Raw genomic sequence first — 19,124 nt, forward strand, 5'->3', positions numbered from 1 at the left:
TAACTCAGACTACCATAGTCTGAAGAAGGAAACACACTGCCGGCCCTGCCCCTCAGGTGACATTTCCCCCTGCTGGTATTGTAATGCATGACCCACTTACGTTCCTTTTAAGTAAGGATTCTGCGGTAATACTCGGGTTTATCTACTCACCTCACACACATTTTCCTATAGTTCAAAGGGGAGTTGTCCTTCTGTTCCAGCTGATAAATGGCCCCTCCCATCTGCTGAGACGCGATACAACCTGAGCAGCGACGCGGAAGTGTCTCCCAGAGCGCCGGGCTCAGCAGACAAGGTACGTGCCGCTTTGTCTTTGCCAAAATAACTCTCAGACAAATGCGTTCACCTAGGGCAGTTACACCTTTTTCAAGGTGTTCGTCGTAATGTAGCAACAATAGACCGAGTCTGAGGGTTCTTTAGTTTTGTGTGGTTTGTTTCTGGGACAGCATGACTGGGGAACGTGCGTGCCGACAAGAAGGACGAACAGCACCTCCTCAAAGCCCCCATTCATCGACAGTACGGCCGCCGCCGGGTGATTGGTGCCTGCCTGCAAAGCAGCGGGGCTTTTAAACCTGAAGGTGTTCTGCTGAAGGAGGCTTTTCGGAGTTTTCAAAGTCTGAGCGCTGATGTATACATTATTCTAATGTTGTGCTTTCAGGCCGATTACTATTGTGCCGTGTGTTTGTTTTGTTACTGCTTTGTTGTTTGACGTTAATCTGTGCAGACTAGTTTGCAGGCCGGCTTGGCGAGTTTTACCTGCATTTTCTCGTTCTTCTTAACTTAATCCTTTTTAAGTTACGGTGTTTTTTATTTGGCTTGTTTGTTGCTCGATCTTCGATTGAGGGCGGTTGGTTGAACTTAGATCACGTTACTGCAGTATAGGATGAAGCTCACCAATGTATATGCCGCCAGGAATAGCAGGTTACCAGTCCACTATATTCATCTGAAAACCAAATGGCTTCTGGGAGTTGTAGTTAGTGTATGCTTCCCTCGGACTAATTGGACCAGCAGACGAAATCACAACGATTTGTAAAAGAAAAGCCAAGTATTATAAACATTGTGTCCTGCAACAAGGAGCGACAGTTTAAACACCCTCTCGAGTTCTCTAATTTGCAGATAATTGCTTATTTGCATAGCGTTATCAGGGCTACCATATGACTCCGTGTCAGCAGGACACACATTTTCCAGTCCTGGATTTTCCTTTTACAGATCACTGCTGCGCGGAGGGCTAGTCCAGCGACTACCACTGAATGAAACCAACCTGTCTCAGATGGGAGTTGTACGGTGAATGCAATCCCAGGACTGGAAGGGGTGACCGTGGGGATCGTATGGTAATTGTGGTCCGTCTGCATAAACGCCCGACGCTGGTGCTGGAAACCAGGGTTTGAGCCTCAAGGTCTCGTCCACATCCTGTGATTCTGGGCAAATCACCTGATCTCCCCGTGCCTGAATGTGTAATGTAAATACGGTGCTCATGTAAAGCGCTCAATACCTTCCGGTCGAGTTCGCGCTATATAAAATATGCAACAAAAAAAAGATGGGAGATGGCAACAGATCGCTATATGGAGGTGGGATGTGCCGTTTCTAGATTAGGGCTTTCATTTAACAAAGCTGTGCATTCTGGAATTTGTAGTTTTTAAACGGGGTTGCACCACTTTACCACGCACCTAGGTGGTCATCAACCACAACACTAACCACATGGGCTCAAAAAAGCCCAACACCCTTGCAGCCATACACCCTAGCTTGCTATCCTTGCGAGTAAGTGCTTCAGTGCCCCACACTGAGGTGGCAAGCGCTAAACAAATGCGGCAGTACCATACTAAATAATAATACTTTAATAAAGGAACATGGTGTCCTGCTGATAATCTCAGTCCAGCAATCTTTGATACTTCTGTAGTTAGAAGACCAGAAACAAGCATCCTGGGACCCCGCATCAGCCAGGCCATCTTGAATCCAGTGGCACAGTGAATACAGGACCCATGTCTGGGCATACCTTCCCACTTAGGGCAACTATAGCAATACAAAAATGGAGGAAGTCGCCCAGTGAGGATCTGGCAGTTCAGACTGGACTGTTTCCATGGTGAGCAGGGTCAAGACTGATTTGCATATGGCTGGGTCCAAACTGGAATGGCATTGTGAGCAAAAAAACAATGTAGTCAGGCCCAGATCTCTGTACTGGGGGTGAATGTTTGACAATGTTCAGCATTCTGTCCTTCATCTTTTTGTGTTGCTGTATTCGCCCCAGATGGGAAGGGTATGCCTAGACGTGGTTCCCATGCTCACTGTGCCATTGGATTCAAGCTAGCTTGGCTGATGAGGGGAGATACCCTGAAACCAGTCCTAGGATGCTTGTTTCCGGTCCAGGGAGGACCTGGCCTGGCAGTTCGTGCTGGACTGTTCCTATAGACAGCAGGGTCCAGACTGATTTGCATATTGTTGGGTGCAAACTAGAGTGGCATAGTGGGCAAAAAAACAATGGATTCAGGCCCAGATCTCTGTACCGGGGTGAATGCTTCACAACGTTCAGCGTTCCATCCATAATCTTTTTGTGTTACTTTGCCATGAATTTGACATGTTTACTTGTTCGCCAGAACCTGTTAGGAGTATTCATCTGGCACTTGAAAGATGCAAGACACAGAGAGATATCTAGCCTGGGTGTCTAGTGATGCTCTTTCTCATCCCATCCTCCTTACCTCCAAGGCTTGGCCACACCTGTGTCATCAGAGACGCCCTGATACTGCATTCTGCTTTGAAAATTGCTCTGTCTTGCTCAGAAACTAGCCAGTTTGGCTTGGACAGCTTACCCAGATTCTTGAACCATCCATCTGACAAAGTTCTGGAGACAACATGGTGCAGAGGTTGAGGAGGGGACTGACTCAATAAAAGTTCTCCAGAGGCCTGTGAAAATTGGTGTATTCAGTAAGGACCCCACCACCCATAGGTTCTCCAAAAGCCAAAAAAATGGGACTGCCACCCGCTGTTTACATCTAGTTTTGATAGAATGTTCTTTCAACAACATTGACGCCACAGTAGGAACTTTGTTTCTGGGACTGGGTTTAGCAGTAACGTATTGCTCTGAAATTATGCCTATCAAGAAGCTAGAGGGCGTTCTGTAACCTGGTGAGTCCGTGTGAGCTAATCATGGAAAAAATAAATGTCTCACAAGGGATAATCTGTAATGGGTCAAATTAATTTCTGGATGTTAATCTTAGAGAGGGAAATTAAATGTCTGGTTATTTTTTAATACATCAATGATTACAGATGATTGCTCGATGAGAACAATATACCTTTTAGATTTATATTAGAAGCTGTTTAGTAAATATAATGTGCTTTATTAAGAGGTTGTTATGGTTTTAATGAACTCGAACAATCAACTTGACTTGACTAGTTATTTTTTAACACAAAAGGATATTAGCCGCACACAGAACAAAATGGGTCACTTTTTATGATTCTTATCAAATGGCACACAAAATACTAAGACAGGCATGCACCTCCTCAATAGACATTTAAGATCATAGGATAATTAGTGAGCGACAACCAGACCAGCTGTTGTCGGCGTTCTTGTAGGTATTTGTGGAGCATTGGAAAATTGTGCCCCAGTGGATATAAATCCTTTTTCATTAAGTCAAAACCATTGAGTCGACTCGTACTCCAGTTGGAAAACGAAAAGGCCCCTCTTTGAGGCAGATGTTATAAATGCTCTAAAAAATCGATGAGTGAACCTTTTGTTACAAACAAGGCTATACATGATGCTAGTCTATTATTAAGTTAATAATCAAAATAACAGGGTGGGTATGGGAACTACTAATCCCGATGACCCGTGCGGTGTTGACATAAACTGGAGCCAATAATCCCTCTTCAAATGAGAGGTCTGTGTAAGAAAAGCACAATCACTCATTTTATAAAAATGGATTCAGTTTATTCGGTATATAAATGAGAATGTTGGGCTACGAGTTATTTTTTTTAGTTTTTTTTAAACTTCATTTTAGAAAATTGGATATAATAGCCTAATGATGATTCTGTGAGCACCTTTCAAAACTAAATGTGGGGATGTAATGAGGAACTATAAAAAACTAGGTCAATTGTAAAATGTGAGAAAAATAGAAATGAGGAAACATGTTTATATGGCCTAGAAATTTCTCAGCACTCAAGTATTAAAATACAAGAGACGTGTTAATAGTCCTACACTTCCTGGCATTCCTGCCTAATTGAGTTTAACAGATTTATGTGATATTTGCCAGGCTAGCGAGGTCCAATAGCAAAGTATCAATTATTAACTTGCTATATAAGTTCCAGTTTCATAAAAAAATTCTTTGCTTCTGTTACCACCATAATAACTTACTTTTCTATCTGTGACAGTTTGGCTGTTTCATTGGGATTTATCTCATTGGGACATAAGGTTTTGTGTGTGTAGAGAATTTTATTTATCCTCATGGTCCTGTCGGACCGCAATTATTTTGCAACTGGACAACAAATCCAGGGATGTGAATACTTTTGATTGCGCCTGTTGACAGCTCCAAGACTCCACCTTTATAATTACCTGTGTTTTTGTTGCTTAAATACGTTGATGTGCCTAAACATGTGTTTCCTAGATACCTTGACCACGCCACGTCAGTAATGTTCCATTCAATTCAGATTCCCAGTCCTTCTTACTATTTTCCGGGTGTTCACAACTACCCAGAAGCTTAGTGACCTCCCTTCACCGTCTGAGATATGGAACTGCGTCCTGCAACCCCCCCCCCCCCACCTTCCGTTCAGGCCCAGCCATTAACCCACATTAGCCAACACTGTAGACTGTCCAGGTGGGGGCCACGCTGCAAAAGCTGTGTGGACGTACTGGAGTTTGTGTGTCTACAGTGGTGTGGTACACCCCCCACTTTAGCAGCTATAGACGGGCCCAATGGCCTGGTGAACTGGGTCCCACTTAAACAATAATTATCTATTTATGGGCTCTTCACACTGCTGGTAAAACGCTCATAAACATGACGGTTGGTCAAAAGCATAGCACAGGTATTTGTTGTGGCTGATTGTGCATAGAGAAAGACCGGGACATTTTAAGGATTGTGGGGGCTCTGGGCCAAGCTTATTTTGAGGGCCCTCTTCGGAACAACTTTGAATATATGAGCCAGTGTCAGCTCTTTCATGCCCTCTTTGGCCAGGTCACTGACACCGCAGAGGCACACTCGACCAAATTCTAAATGTTTCCTCCAATAATGAGGGACAGTATGTGTGTTTTCAATATTGTAACGCAGCAACAGCTCAGGAATATTACTGCAAATATCTGCCACACCCTCCCATTTCTCATATGTGAGGCCCTGTTTTGATATAAAAGAATCTTTTTATGCATGTTGCATGAAAAATAAACACAGTTTTATGCAAAATGTCTGCAATAAACTCTCACATTAAACGAAAAGGTTTTTAAAACCATCTGTTTGAGAATTATTTAAGGTCATCAGGTCAAGACTGTCTGCAGAGCAGCGCTGGCTGTTATCAGGGGCCCCCTGAATGGCTGGGGCCTTGAGCCAGAGCCCACTTTGCCCATGCCTTAAAACATCGCTGATGAAGGAAATAAAGAAATAAAGGATGGCAAAGTACTCCTTCTCTAGAGGGTCTCCAGAGGAATATTAGCCCCAGCGGCGCAACACACCTCAATCGACAGCCCAAATCTTGTACAGTTTCCTCTGCTTCAACCGAAGTATCCCTGGACATCATCAAGGGTCTAAAGTTAGGGTCCCCTATCGACCCCTGCACAGCTAAACTGTTGGCCTCAGTGGCCACGTCTGTAAACCGTGTGGCAAATAAAGTACTTAATTCTTCCCTTACGGCCGGCCATGTGCCTGGTATTTGGGAACGTGCTAAAATTCTTCAGTTGCTTAAGAAGCCCTCTGCAGACCCCATAGTGTCAGCAAATTACAGACCCATCTCACTATTGCCGTTTTTCTCCAAGGCCCTAGATAAATATGTCAATTCAGTGATCTCTGACTATGCTGAAAAAATGTATCTCCTACACCAGAGAAAATAGGTGAGAGGTACCCCTTAAGTAACTCAAGGGAAATGAGGTTATCTAACCTGAGAAAAAGTAAATCCCCTTGAGAGTATCATAGGAATTAATTAACACATAGCCTAAAAAATCACAGTAACAAAGTCTATTATAAACACCAATGTATATAGTACAAATTATTTATTAAACATAAATAGTTAAAAACAATTCATAGTACTATTGAACAAATTTCGATTCTTAAAAGAAAGGGACTCAACATATCACACAATCAACTATGACCTGCATAATTGACGAGACAGACATAAACTGTAAAACATAATAATTGTAAAATACAATTTGTACATTCGTAGCTTACAGATATTATCTCCTATGTTTTATCGATACAGCATTCATATATAAACATAAGTGATAGAGACTTGAATTGTACTGTGAGTGCGTCAACGCGTTTCAGTGGTATGAACTGATTTGTTCCACCTTTTTCAAGGCTGTTCTTAGTTGTCTGTTGTGGCTGGGGGTCTGATACAACACCCTACGGTAAACCTGCATGTCATTACAACATTGCATATGATCTATTGTATTCATAATTACAAAAACAACTTATAACCTACTGGCATTTGACCCCTTTCACAATATTATCTAATTATACACAAGTAGGGTAAAAATCCACAGGCTAACACTTAGGCAAAACAACATATCACTGAATGGTCCTATACCTCAAAACACCCAGTAGCTATTGATGGGGGCATGACTTGGATGTCTGGGACGTTTTCAGAAATGATTGTATACTTGCACTTAAGTGTTTTCTTACTACCATACAAAGACCCTTTAATAACTGCAATATTTAGCTCAACCTTAAATAAGAGAATGGATGAATGGATATCTAATAGTAGAGATCTTATTCTATGTTAGTTCTACAGGTAAAGGATCTACCGGCTGTAGAGGTCATATAGGGGACATGGAAAATCTATGTGGCAGCTAAATAAGATTGCAAAATGTGTCTGTCCTATAGTACGGCACATTTTCTCATATTAGTTGTATGACGGGTATTGGGATCAGAGTTTACCTGTTGGTAATCGCAAAGGTGACCTGAAGTTAAGTACTATAATGCTCGTCTTATCTCTGAAGATGCAGTTTCCTATTTATCTGTATGGAGGAGTCTTGAGCCCTAATAGAAAAATAGTATGCATAAGGATAGATTTAAAACTGAGGATGCTCAATAAAGTTTTTTGTTTATATAAGGGGGCTCACTCTCATCCTAGTTAGCATACCTGCGTTGACAGAGGTTAGACTAAAATGCCCTCAGCGTATTTGTCCTCGGTGAGAGTAAATAAGTCTTGAATGTTTGTGGTATAATCTAGGGATTGAGAGAATAAGAGTGCATAAATTCAATACTATCTTCTCAAGATTGCGTGTTATCAGAGGGAGGACATTACTTTAATGACTCCGAACCACATACCTAAATGGAGAGAGGCACAAATATCTCCTCGCCAGGTGTTCAGTTTGAGTTTAGGGAATGGAGTGTAGTATCTTCCAGGTCAAGAAATGGCCTGTGGAGCATACAAAAGGATGAAACACCGAGCGTTAGTTACTCTAGGGTAAATGGCGTCACGATGTACTAGCACTAACTTCTAGTATCGGTAGCTCACCTCCACTGACGGTCGTTTGTAACGTCTTGGTACAGGGAAGTTCTGGAAATTCGGGTACGGTTTCTTCCAGGTCAATAATATGGCCTAATGCGAATACAAAACGAAAGAAACCAGAACACTAGTTAGTCTGAGAAAAACGGCGCCACTCTGTGCTTGTGTAGGCTGCTAATCGCAGAAGCTCACCTCCAAGTATGGATCGTGTCTCGCGTCTACTGGGGTTCTGTTTTGAAAATACCCCTTTTAGAAAGTAGGTATTTTCTTGCCTAACTATCCAGGCCTGCCTCTGCTGGATTGTGTATTCCTTGTCTGGGTTTGTGAGTGACAGGGCTGGGGGATTCCAGGAGACAGGCTGGGGCAGCCTGGTGGTGAATAGAGAGATCTGCATCTAGATGGGAGGGAGGAGTTGCACCTGGGACCTGAATAGGGCTGGGTCTTCCCTCCACAATGCTGGCTCCACCCCTTGTGGCTTGTCTGATGTCTCTGCCCTACACTGTGAAAGGAGAGGAGGAATCATGTCAACAGTGCTCCAGAGCTGTATCTTCCCTCCCCTGTACTGGCTCCACCTCCTGTGGCTTGGCTGATGTCTCTGCCCTGCACAGTGAAAGGAAGAAGAGTCATGTAAACAAAGTGCTCAGGAACTGGTTTGGACTAGGCAGAGGCATCTCTGCCTCTAGAGAACAAAGGATTTTGGGGTATAAATATTGGGACCCTGATCCCAAGAAATTAGATCACTTCTGGAACAATAAACCTTTCTGCCAAGGAGAAGAACCAAGGAAGCTGTAGGAGTTGTACTGCCCCTCTGCCAGTGTGCTGTTTGCTGGGTTGGCCTGCAGTGGTTGCTTCTTTGCCAAGGGAAAGGAGAAGGAACTTTGTAAGGACTTTCATCTACAGAAAATTCTCCAAGGGCTTGAACTGTGCTTGCCTCCTGCTGAAGTCTCAGGGACAAAAGACTTCACCTCCAGCTCCCCACAGAATTTCCTTGCTGGGAATTCAGACTCCAGACACTTGCGTGCCGCTGGGAGCCGGAAGTGCGACGCATCGAGAAGAAGCGTGTCGCCGCCGTAGCTGAAATAGTCGCAACGCCGGAGAAGCGAACCTTCGCCGCATCTCCCTGGAAGCATGTGTTCATCGAAGCTGCCTGCTGTCGCATCACCGGAGACGCGTGACGCCATCGTGTGAGTTGCCATCGCATCACCGGAGAAGCGTGTCGCAGTGCCTGTCGCGGCTCCAAAGTACAGAGTCGTCGCAAGATTGCCAGGGCGTCATTGCATCGTCATCGCATCGCCGCATCAAGGGCGCCATCTTCTCGCATCGCAACTGGATCATCGCATCGCATCAAGGCGCCATCTTGCGCACCGCAACGGGCCCGCAGGCCGAGAATCTATGCATCACCTCCGCACCGGTAAGAAGCATGACGCATCCCCCGCTCTGCGCAAGCATTGAGACACGACGCATCAGCTCCCCCGGATCACGGAACCGACACATCTCACCTTTGCGAGCCTTTTGTTTACTTTGCTGTACTCATCCAGGTACTTTGTTGTGAACTTTGACGCATTTATCGTCAACTTGAACTAAGCAACTTTAATCCTCTGTTAAGTAATCTAAAGTGTAGTATTTTGGATTTTTGTCGTTTTGTGGTCTTGTGTTTTAGTCTATATAAAAAATACATATTTTTATAAAACCTGTGTTGTGTCCATCTGTAGTGTTTTCACTGTATTACTGTGTATATTCACAAATGCTTAGTACACTGCCTCTGAGATAAGCCTGTCTGCTCGTGCCAAGCTACCAAGAGCAGGGGTTATTAAGGCGTGTAATCCCCTTATTCTGACTTAGAAATTTGGACAAAGGTGAATACCCTTGCCATCTAGAGACCTCCAGATCTAACGGGGGTAAATCCATCCTGATTTTATTTGACCTTTCTGTGGCCTTTCAAACCGTTCCACACGATTGACTCCTGAAATAGGCTACAGGACTGTGGAATAGGCGGCACCATTCTGAAATGGATTACCTCCTTCCTTCAGGACAGAGCCAGGAAGTCTGGACCCCCCCCTTCACGGCTCCCATCCCCAACCTGAATGTGGGAGTGCCCCAGGGCTCTATACTGAGCCCTACTCTTTTCAACCTGTATATGTCTCCCTTGGCACCACTGGCAGAGGCGTGTGGCGCAAAAATTATTTTTTACGCGGACGACACGCAGCTCCTGTTTACCTGCGAGAAGGGAGCTGACTTTGAGGCTGAGAAGATCAGTACCTATCTCTCGAAGGTGTACTTGTGGTTGAGGAAGAACCAGTTAAATTGTAATCCAGAGAAATCTGAAGTGGAAACTCAGGTGGCCCTTGGATATGTCTCCTCCTATCTCTGCACAAAGCACTGTCAAGAACCTGGGTGTCATGATGGACAGCACCCTCTCGATGAGATCTCCGGTCCAGTCGGTAGCTGGCTCCTGTTCTGGGCTTCTACGAATGCTTAGACAATTTCTTCCCCTCTTGTCTCTTGAACACAGGAAGACTGTAGTCCAGGCACTGATCATCTCCAGACTGGACTATGCCAATGCACTGTACCTAGGCCTACCTGAATATTTGCTCAACTGCTTAAAGGTGGTCCAGAATGCAGCCGGCAGTGTGGTCCTGTTGCCTAAGTCCAGGACTTGTACCTCAAGGCTTTGCACTGGCTACCTGCAAAAAGAGGATCCGTTTTAAGGTACTGGTACTATTCTTCAATGCCCTTCAGGGAAGCGGTGCGGAGTCCATCAGAAGGAGAGTCATGCACTATGTACTGCCAAGTACCCTACGGGCCTCCATGTTGAGCCTGGCCTCCGTCCCCAGGATAAGCTGCGCCCTATAATGCGGCTGTTCCTTTCGGTTCCATGGAGCCATCGCCTGGAACCTTCTCCCACTGACTCTCAATAAAGTGACCGACATAGCTGTTATTAGGAAAATGCTTAAAACCAGGCTTTTCGGTAATCAACTCCCGGTCTCCTAACCAACTCCCGGCCTCCCATTCCTAGGGGCAGCAGAGAGTCTGACCGTCTTTTCAGCCCGGGACACTGTTTTTGAGTAGCTGTGCGCACTATAAATGCTCTTTTATTCATTCATTCATTCAAAGCATGTTTGTGGGTTTCTACGTATCACTTTGTCAGTCTTCCATAGGTTGTACAATTGAAATGTAATCCACAGAGGACAATAGGTCAGTCCCTATCAACCACATGCAAGTGTTTTTCACATGTAGATCAGCCACACACTTAAGCTATTGTTTTTAACTTCTGATCATGACGACTGGATATTTTCCTCGTTACATGGCATCCAACCATTTGATTGGTAAAGTGAATCAGATTATGGAAGTCGAGGCAAGTGTGTTTCATTATTATAATTTTTTTTTAATTGAGTCCTGTTCCATGCCCCTCCCCTCCCCCACCCTAATATCTCTATTGGGCCTTTCACAATGGTTTTGCAATGTGTCAGGCACTGTGGTGTACTGTTGGACTTGGCCCTCTCTGCAGGGTCATCAAAAATCGTGTTGCCTTTAACCTTCTTGTTCTCTGAATTTGTTTTTGTTGGCTTTAGGACTCGGTGCACGTTACCATTGCTAACCAGTGCTAAAGTGCTTGTAATCTCCTTTAGACATGCTAAAATCGGTTTACACCCAAATGGTGCATTTCATTTATTTGTAAGTCCCCCAGTATAAGCTGCTACAAGGACACAAGGCCTGTAAATTAAACGCTACTTGTGGGCCTGTAGAACTCGTTGTGCCACCCACTAAAGTAGCCTTTAAAAAACCTGTCCCAAGCCCCCCACTGCAGCCTAGAGTGAAGTTTTAAACTGCCCTTTTGACCCTGCAAAATAAACCCTCCTTCCCTTTTAATACTTATGTTACCCCTAAGGTAGGCCATAAAGTCTTACAGGGCAAGGTGCATTGTACTTTATAAGTAGGACATGTGGATTTAGGTTTTCCATGTCCTGGTGGCAGTGAAATACTGGTTTACTTTTTTGCCTTTTAATAAGTGATAGCATTTGGATTGGGAGCAGATACAGGGATGCTGTTTATACTCAAATGAATTGTATTTTTAAATCTTATGTAATGGTAAAGTCAGATTTTAAATCCGGATTCTGAAAATGTCACTTTTGGAAAGCTGGTATCTTCTCCTAACCATTTGTGCCTTCTGCCTGTATCCTGGGTCAGATGACTCTGATGTTGGTGTTTGTGTATTCCTGCCAGGTAATAAAACAAAGGGGTATCTACAAGATGGGCAATCCTGCCAGTATTGTTGGGGGGCGGAGATGTACCCTGTCCCACTTATATCAAGCAGCTTGCCTCCAGCACACACAAAGGAACACAACCCTAGCATGTTGTCACCCCAGGCTTCTTGGAGCCTTGACAGGGCAAGGGAAGAATTTTCAGAACCAGATGTGGGGGTTGTCTGGGGAATCCACCGCTCACTTCAAACGCTGGCACCAGGTGTAAATATTGGACCTGTGGGAGCCTTCAGAAGTCAAGTCAAGTCAGAGAGTTTATATAGCGCACTACATACCCAGAGGGTTTCAAGGGGCTTAGAAAGGGGGGGGGGGGGATTACTTGTCAAATATCCACGTTTTAAGTTGTTTTCTGAATGCTAGGTGGTTCTGGGTAAGGCGAAGGTAAGCGGGGAGTGAGTTCCATGTTTTAGCAGCCAGGTATGAGAAGGATCTGCCTCCCATGGTGGTCTTGTTGATGCGGGGTACAGTGGCGAGGGCTTGGTTGGAAGAACGTAGTTGGCGGGAGGGGGTGTAGAAGGACAGTCGTGAGTTGAGGCATTCTGGTCCGATGTCGTAGAGTGATTTGTGTGCGTGGGTTAGCAGTCGGAAAGTGATCCTCTTATTGACGGGCAGCCAGTGGAGGTCTTTAAGGTGACCAGAGATGTGTTCATTGCGTGGGATGTCTAATATGATCCTGGCTGAGGCGTTTTGGATTCGTTGGAGTTTTTTCTGGAGTTTAGCGGTAGTGCCTGCGTAGAGGGTGTTTCCGTAGTCCAGTCGGCTAGTGACCAGAGCATGGGTGACTGTTTTCCTTGTTTCGGTGGGGATCCAGCGAAATGTTTTTCTGAGCATGCGAAGAATGTTGAAGCAGGAAGAGGATACGGCGCTGACTTGTCTGTTCATTGAGAGTGAAGAATCCAGGATGACGCCTAGGTTCCGTGCGTGGTCTGTCGGGATGGGTGCTTTTCCGAGGGCTTCCGGCCACCAGGAGTCGTCCCATGCAGAGGGGGATGTACCTAAGATGAGGACTTCAGTTTTGTCTGAGTTTAGTTTCAGACGGCTTTGTTTCATCCATTCGGCAACTTCTTTCATTCCTTCGTGTAGGTTGGTTTTGGCGGTGCTGGGGTCATTGGTGAGAGAAAGGATTAGTTGAGTGCCATCAGCGTAAGAGATGATGTTGACGTTGTGTTGGCGGGCGATGGCCGCGAGGGGGCTCATGTATACGTTGAAGAGGGTGGGGCTGAGTGAGGATCCTTGTGGTACGCCACAGATGACTTCAGTGGCCTCGGACTTGAATGGTGGGAGGCGGACTCTCTGGGTTCTTCCGGTGAGGAACGAGGTGATCCATTCAAGTGCTTTTCCTTGGATTCCGATGTTATTGAGGCGTTGTAAAAGGGTGCTGTGGCAGACTGTGTCGAATGCTGCAGAGAGGTCGAGAAGGATGAGGGCGACTGTGTCTCCATTGTCCAGTAGAGTTCGAATGTCGTCTGTTGCTGCGATGAGGGCGGTCTCAGTGCTGTGTTTTGCTCGGAAGCCAGATTGTGAGGAGTCGAGGGATTTGTTGGTTTCGAGGAAGGCGGCGAGCTGGTTGTTGACAGCTTTCTCGATGACTTTGGCCGGGAATGGAAGGAGCGAGATGGGGCGGTAATTTTTGAGTTCGGTGGGGTCCGCTGTGGGTTTTTTCAGAAGGGCGGTGAGTTCAGCGTGTTTCCAGTCTTCCGGGAAGGTGGCGGAGTTGAAGGAGCAGTTGATGACGTCTCGGAGGTGCGGTGCTATGACGGAGTCTGCTTTGTTGAAGATGTGGTGAGGACATGGGTCTGTGGGTGATCCAGAGTGGATGGAATTCATCAGGCGGATTGTGTCCTCAGTGGATATTGGGTTCCAGTCGTTGAGGGTGTTCAAGGGGGGAGAATGTTCAGCAGATGGTAGGGTGGGTTGGTTTCCGGGTTGGTTGTCGAAGCTGTTGTGGATGTCTGCAATCTTGTTGTGGAAGAATGAGGCTAGGGAGTCGCAGAGGGCTTGAGAGGGGGTGATGTCGTTGGAGTTGGCCGAGGGATTGGAAAATTCCTTGACGATGTTGAAAAGTTCCTTGCTGTTGTGGGCGTTGTTGTCAAGTCGATCCTTGAATGCTGTTTTCTTGGCCTTTCGGATTAGTTGGTGGTGAGTGCGGGTGGCGTTTTTGAAGGCGTCCCTGGTGCTGGTGTTAGGGTCTTTTTTCTAGGCCTTTTCAAGGGAGCGGCAGAGTTTCCTGGACTTCTTAAGATCATCGTTGAACCATGAGGCCTTTTTGCTGCTAGGTTTGCTTTGACGTTTTTTCAGTGGTGCTAAGGTGTCGGCGGTGTTGGATAACCATAGGGTGAGGTTGGCGGCGGCTTCGTTTGCGTTAGAAGAGTGGGCTGGGGTGTTTAGAAGGAGCGATGCGGAGATCTGGTCCGTGGTGATTTTGTTCCAGTTTCTTTGCAGAGTTGGTTGGAGGTGGTTGGTGGGTTTTGGTTTGTTGTAGGTGAAGTGAACGCAGCTGTGGTCAGTCCAGAGGAGATCCGTAGTGTGGCTGAAGGAGACATGATTGCTAGAGGTGAAGATGGGGTCGAGTGTGTGACCTGCGATGTGGGTGGGGGAGGTGACTAGTTGTTTAAGTCCGAGGTTGGCGAGGTTGTCTAAGAGGGTGGCGGTGTTGCGGTCGTTGATCTTTTCAAGGTGAAAGTTGAGGTCTCCCAGAAGGATGTAGTCTTTGGAGGGGAGCGCGTGTGGAGTGATGAAGTCCGTGATGTCTTCACTGAATTTTGCGCGGGGTCCTGGTGGTCTGTAGAGGAGGGTGCCTCTGAGTGTGGTCTTGGGGTCGATGTGGATCTGGAAGTGAAGGTGTTCGGAGTTAGCGAGGTTGGCGTCAGAGCTGGTTGAGATGCGGATTGATTTCTTATGGACGATAGCGATTCCTCCTCCTGTGTGGTCGGTGCGGTCCTTGCGTGTGATCTTATAGTCTTCAGGGATGGCAATGGTGATGTCTGGGGCGGAGGAAGCGTTCATCCAAGTTTCTGTTAGGAAGGCGACGTCTGGAGAGATGGTGTCTAGTAGATTCCATAGGTCTATGGCGTGCCTGTGGACCGATCGAGTGTTGAGAAGGATGCACTGTAGGTGGTTGGGGTCGGGAATCTGTGTTGTGGTCGTAGCGGAGATGTTGTCGGTGCCGATGAATTTGCAGGAGTAGCAAGAGAAAGGACCATGGGTGTGTCCAGGGGCGGCTTGGACGCAGTTGGGGGCGCGACCGGGGTTAAGGGCTAGGAGGGTGGCGGCATCGTAGGAAATGCGGGGGGGCTGGGAGGGACGGGGGCCAGGGGGTCTGGCGCTGGGCGCAGTCCAGGCGCGGACGGGCGTAGACGGGCTTACCTTTGGCGCACCTTCGGCGCGGGTTGGGCACGGTCGCTGCGCGTGAACGCTGCGCGCGGGAGGAGCTGTCATATATGGATAGTGGAGGGGGAGGGGCAAGGGCGTCTCAGCTGGGAGGCGGGGCGGGCACACGAGGACAACAACACACAAAATGGAGGCGGAGGGGTCAGCACGGCAAGAGCGCCTGGGGGAAAACGTGAATGCAGCAGTGAATAAACGCTACCAATAATGAAATGCTAATAAGCAGAGCGCTATACACAAGCAGACAGCAGTCAATAAAATGAGGTCAGTTTCCGTGAAAAATGCGCTGCAAACGATACCATAGACAGCAATAGAGTAGCGCTGGCAGATTAAAAATGCTAATGAGTGAAAGGACAGATCGGCAAATAAAGCGCACAGCAGTTATCACAAGCAGTTTTCAAAGCGCTGCACAACGATACCAGGGCCAGAGGGGAGCGACCACTCAGCACAGAAGCGGAGAGCAAAGGAGAGAGAAGGACTGCCTCGACCTGCAGAGGACTGCCCTGCTACTAGAGGACTGCCTTGCTGCTTGAAGAAGAACTGGACTATCTCCTTGAACCGAAGATCACCAGAAATGGTTCCAAGGGCTACTTTGCTGGCCTCCTGTGTGAGCTACAAGGATTTAATGAGCTCCAGAGACCTTGAAGCCTGCACCTTGTCTCTGATGGAGAGAAACCTAACCCCTCAAAGTTGTACCCCACTCCCCCCCCCCCCCCCCCGCACCCCCCTCCAAGTTCTGGACCCTTGGGATTGGTATTAGAAGTGCTGCTCCTGCCTAATCCTAAAACATGGGACATAGAAAAAATGTCACGAAAATGTGCCAGAAGAACTGACTTAAGACCGGGGCCTACCTGCCAGCCGATCTGTTGCATTGCTGGTCAGCTTGACTTTGCATTAAATCCAGCTACGTGCTTCACTACAGCAGCAAATCCTGTTCAGTGGTACCTCTCAGAGACGGTATCCGGCCTCATAGAGCCCTCTTCGGCTACAGCTTGCAGCTTTGTCCTGCTGGAGGTTTTCAACTTCCAAATGTCTAAGTCAGAAGGTAAAAATCTTCTCCAGGCTTGACAGCGACCAGCTCCCCATTGCGGACTACCTCTTCTGCCTGGTAATCCGCCAAATTCGACGGCTTATCCAAGACTTCATCCAGTGCTTCCCGGCAACAAAAGCTCCTCCTGCTCCTCAGACACAGCTTTCTGCATTCCCTTGCTGAACTCTACCTTCTCCAAGATTTTTCTTCAAGAAATGTTCTAAGGCTAACTGTAAGCAGAGTACTCACCCAATCCACCTCTTTTATCTGCTCTGTGCTCCATCACGGTTAACCTTAACATTTGACGTTCCCCCGTTGTTGTGCGATCCATTACCTGCAGTTGGCACTTTGATCTTTTAGACTCTAGATTTTCACAATTTTTTTTTAAAGAAATTATAACTCCGGTTCTATAGATTGGATTTCATTCATTTTGGTGTAATTTCATTTATTGAAATGTATCCTGGATTTCTAAATTAATTTGTGATTTTGTTTTTTTCTTGTGTTTCCACTTTATTGCTGTTTGTGTGCTGTGTCAATACATTATGCATCGCCTCTTAGGTAAGCCTTCCTCTTTTGTGACAAGCTACCCGAGGGTTAAGTACAGCTTCATTTATTGGCTTGTGTGGTTTAACCTGACACGATTGTGGTCGTTGCCTGTGTGGGGCTTTCACTCCCTCAACCAATAACCCAATTTCTTACGTCCACAATCTGCACTAGGAGTGGAGGAAGGATAAACTGTACATGAGATCACTCTACCAGTACAAGACATTTTGTTCTTTGGAGTATGCGTACACTTGCATGTTCTGTTAGAGCAGTGGTCTTGTGGCTCTCTGCTTTCCAGCACAATTCTGTACATTCTTGTTATTAAGTCGGGGGCAGGTTCACATTGTGCAGGGCTTACTGTGGGAGCTGATCGAAAGACCATGATGCAAGCCAAAAGGTCCAGCTGGATGAGAGGGTAAGTAACAAAAATAACTTTTCAAAAAAAAGTTTGTTAATGTGAGCGAGAGTTCCACTGTATCAACGTGTCTCCATGTTCATAACATACCCATCACTTGTGTCCACTTTCACCATGAATACAGAAGATATCAAAGGCATAATGAACTCAGCCCATGACACAATGATGACTGAGGCCATTTTTTTGTGGTGTTTCCTCTGGTGTAATGCTGCTCTTAGCATACTGGTGGTACTTGTTGTAGATAAAATGCTGGTTCTAGCATAAAAGTTGCAAATCCTGGCATATTGTGGTGTGGTCATTTATAGCATGGTGGTGCACACTCATTTTACAATCTTGGTCCAGGCCAAATGAATTGAATTTTTGTCATACTGTTGACATCTGTGGCATGATATCAGTCCTCAGTATAATGATGTCTCTGGCATAGGGGTGGACATTCTTGGTATATTTTGGTCAGCCATGGTACTGCAGCGTCTATTTATGGTATAATACTGGCCCTCGTGTAGTTATCATTTGTGGCATATTGTGGGCTTTCATGGCATGGTTGTGCCCCTCTGGCATTACATTTCTGGCTTATGATACACATTGTTGGCAAGACATGGTTACACAGTGGCCTCCAAAGCAAACTCTATCCATGTGTGGGGAATGTGCACGTCCCTGCAAGCAATTGAATACAATGACTGCTAATATTTGAGCATATAAAATGTATTTACCAAAATTGAGAAGCTGGTATTTCAGAACAAAAATAGTTTGTTCATTAAAATGACAAGCTTTTCTTTTAGAGAACGAATTCATTTTATTAAAATGAAATGTTTGCATTGGATAGTAAAATGTGTATGTATACACACATACATACATACATACATACATACATGGACAAGTTGATGTTTGAGGACAAAAGTATTGTACTTACAAATATATTTTAAGTTTACCGGGAAGTGATAATCTTTGATCTTACCCCAGATTAAAAGATTTGTATAACTAGTGTGCTATCCTAGCCTGTAATGTGTCTCTAACAGATGCAGCCAGCACCAGGCTGTGCACGGTCAAAGGCCCTGTGTCCAACCCCCACAAAGGTAGCCCCCCTCTTGGGGTCATACCACATTCTTTGAGGGAACGGTATACATGGCTCCCCTGCTCTGTTTAAATTTGGCCCTAGTGCCCCCATCCCCTGGGACCAACCACTTAATTTATGGGGGAGGGAGGCACTCAGCCCCCCCTCCCCAAGCCAATATTGCCCCTGGGCACCCCATCCCCGGGGCCTTACCAAATAATAATGAGAAGGGAGGCTGTGTGGCCCCCTGACCCAATCTCCTGGGGCCCAGCCTATAAAGAGTAGCTACCCTGGAGCCAACTGAGGGCACCCTCTTTACCGCTGTTGGGGGCCGTGGGGTAAGCACACCATGCCCATGCGGCCTCAGCTGGCTCCCCCACTTCAGCTGGAGCCGGCATTGCTAACTCCCGCAGGGAGCAGCTAAAAATGCTGCTCCCTGTTAGAGGCAGCAACTTTTTCATGTATTTCCCTGCCCACTTGACAACTGACAGGGAAGCTGATAAAGTCTTCTCCTAGCTGGCAGAAGCATTTTTAAAGCTCCCGCCAGCTGGGAGCAGACTTAGTATTTGCTCTCGTTTTGGTGGGGGATTTAAAAATGCTCCTGCCAAGCATGAGCAAGCACAGGTTTCCCTGGGCATCTGGGATATAGCAGGAGCTGGCCCTGAGGGATGGGGTTTCCAGGGCCATTAATAGTTCCAGGAGGGGGCCACACAGTTCCCCCTCCCTCCTTCTCTTTAAAGCACAGTCCTGCTGAAAATGACCTGCAAGGGAGGGCACCCACTCATCCCCGCTCTTCCATTA

General features: G+C 46.4%; 1 protein-coding gene across 1 annotated transcript in view; it reads left to right on the forward strand.

The window, feature by feature from the left end:
* The first annotated feature begins 249 nt into the window (after positions 1–249).
* Positions 250–19,124, forward strand: part of FRRS1 (ferric chelate reductase 1) — a 240,179-nt gene continuing 221,304 nt past the window's right edge. The window contains exon 1 of the mRNA XM_086954631.1: positions 250–292. The gene's annotated coding sequence lies outside the window, so the exon portion shown is untranslated. The remainder of the gene's footprint in view (positions 293–19,124) is intronic.

Source organism: Lissotriton vulgaris, chromosome 1_1 (genome assembly GCF_964263255.1).
Source record: "Lissotriton vulgaris chromosome 1_1, aLisVul1.2, whole genome shotgun sequence".
Classification (NCBI taxonomy): domain Eukaryota; kingdom Metazoa; phylum Chordata; class Amphibia; order Caudata; family Salamandridae; genus Lissotriton; species Lissotriton vulgaris.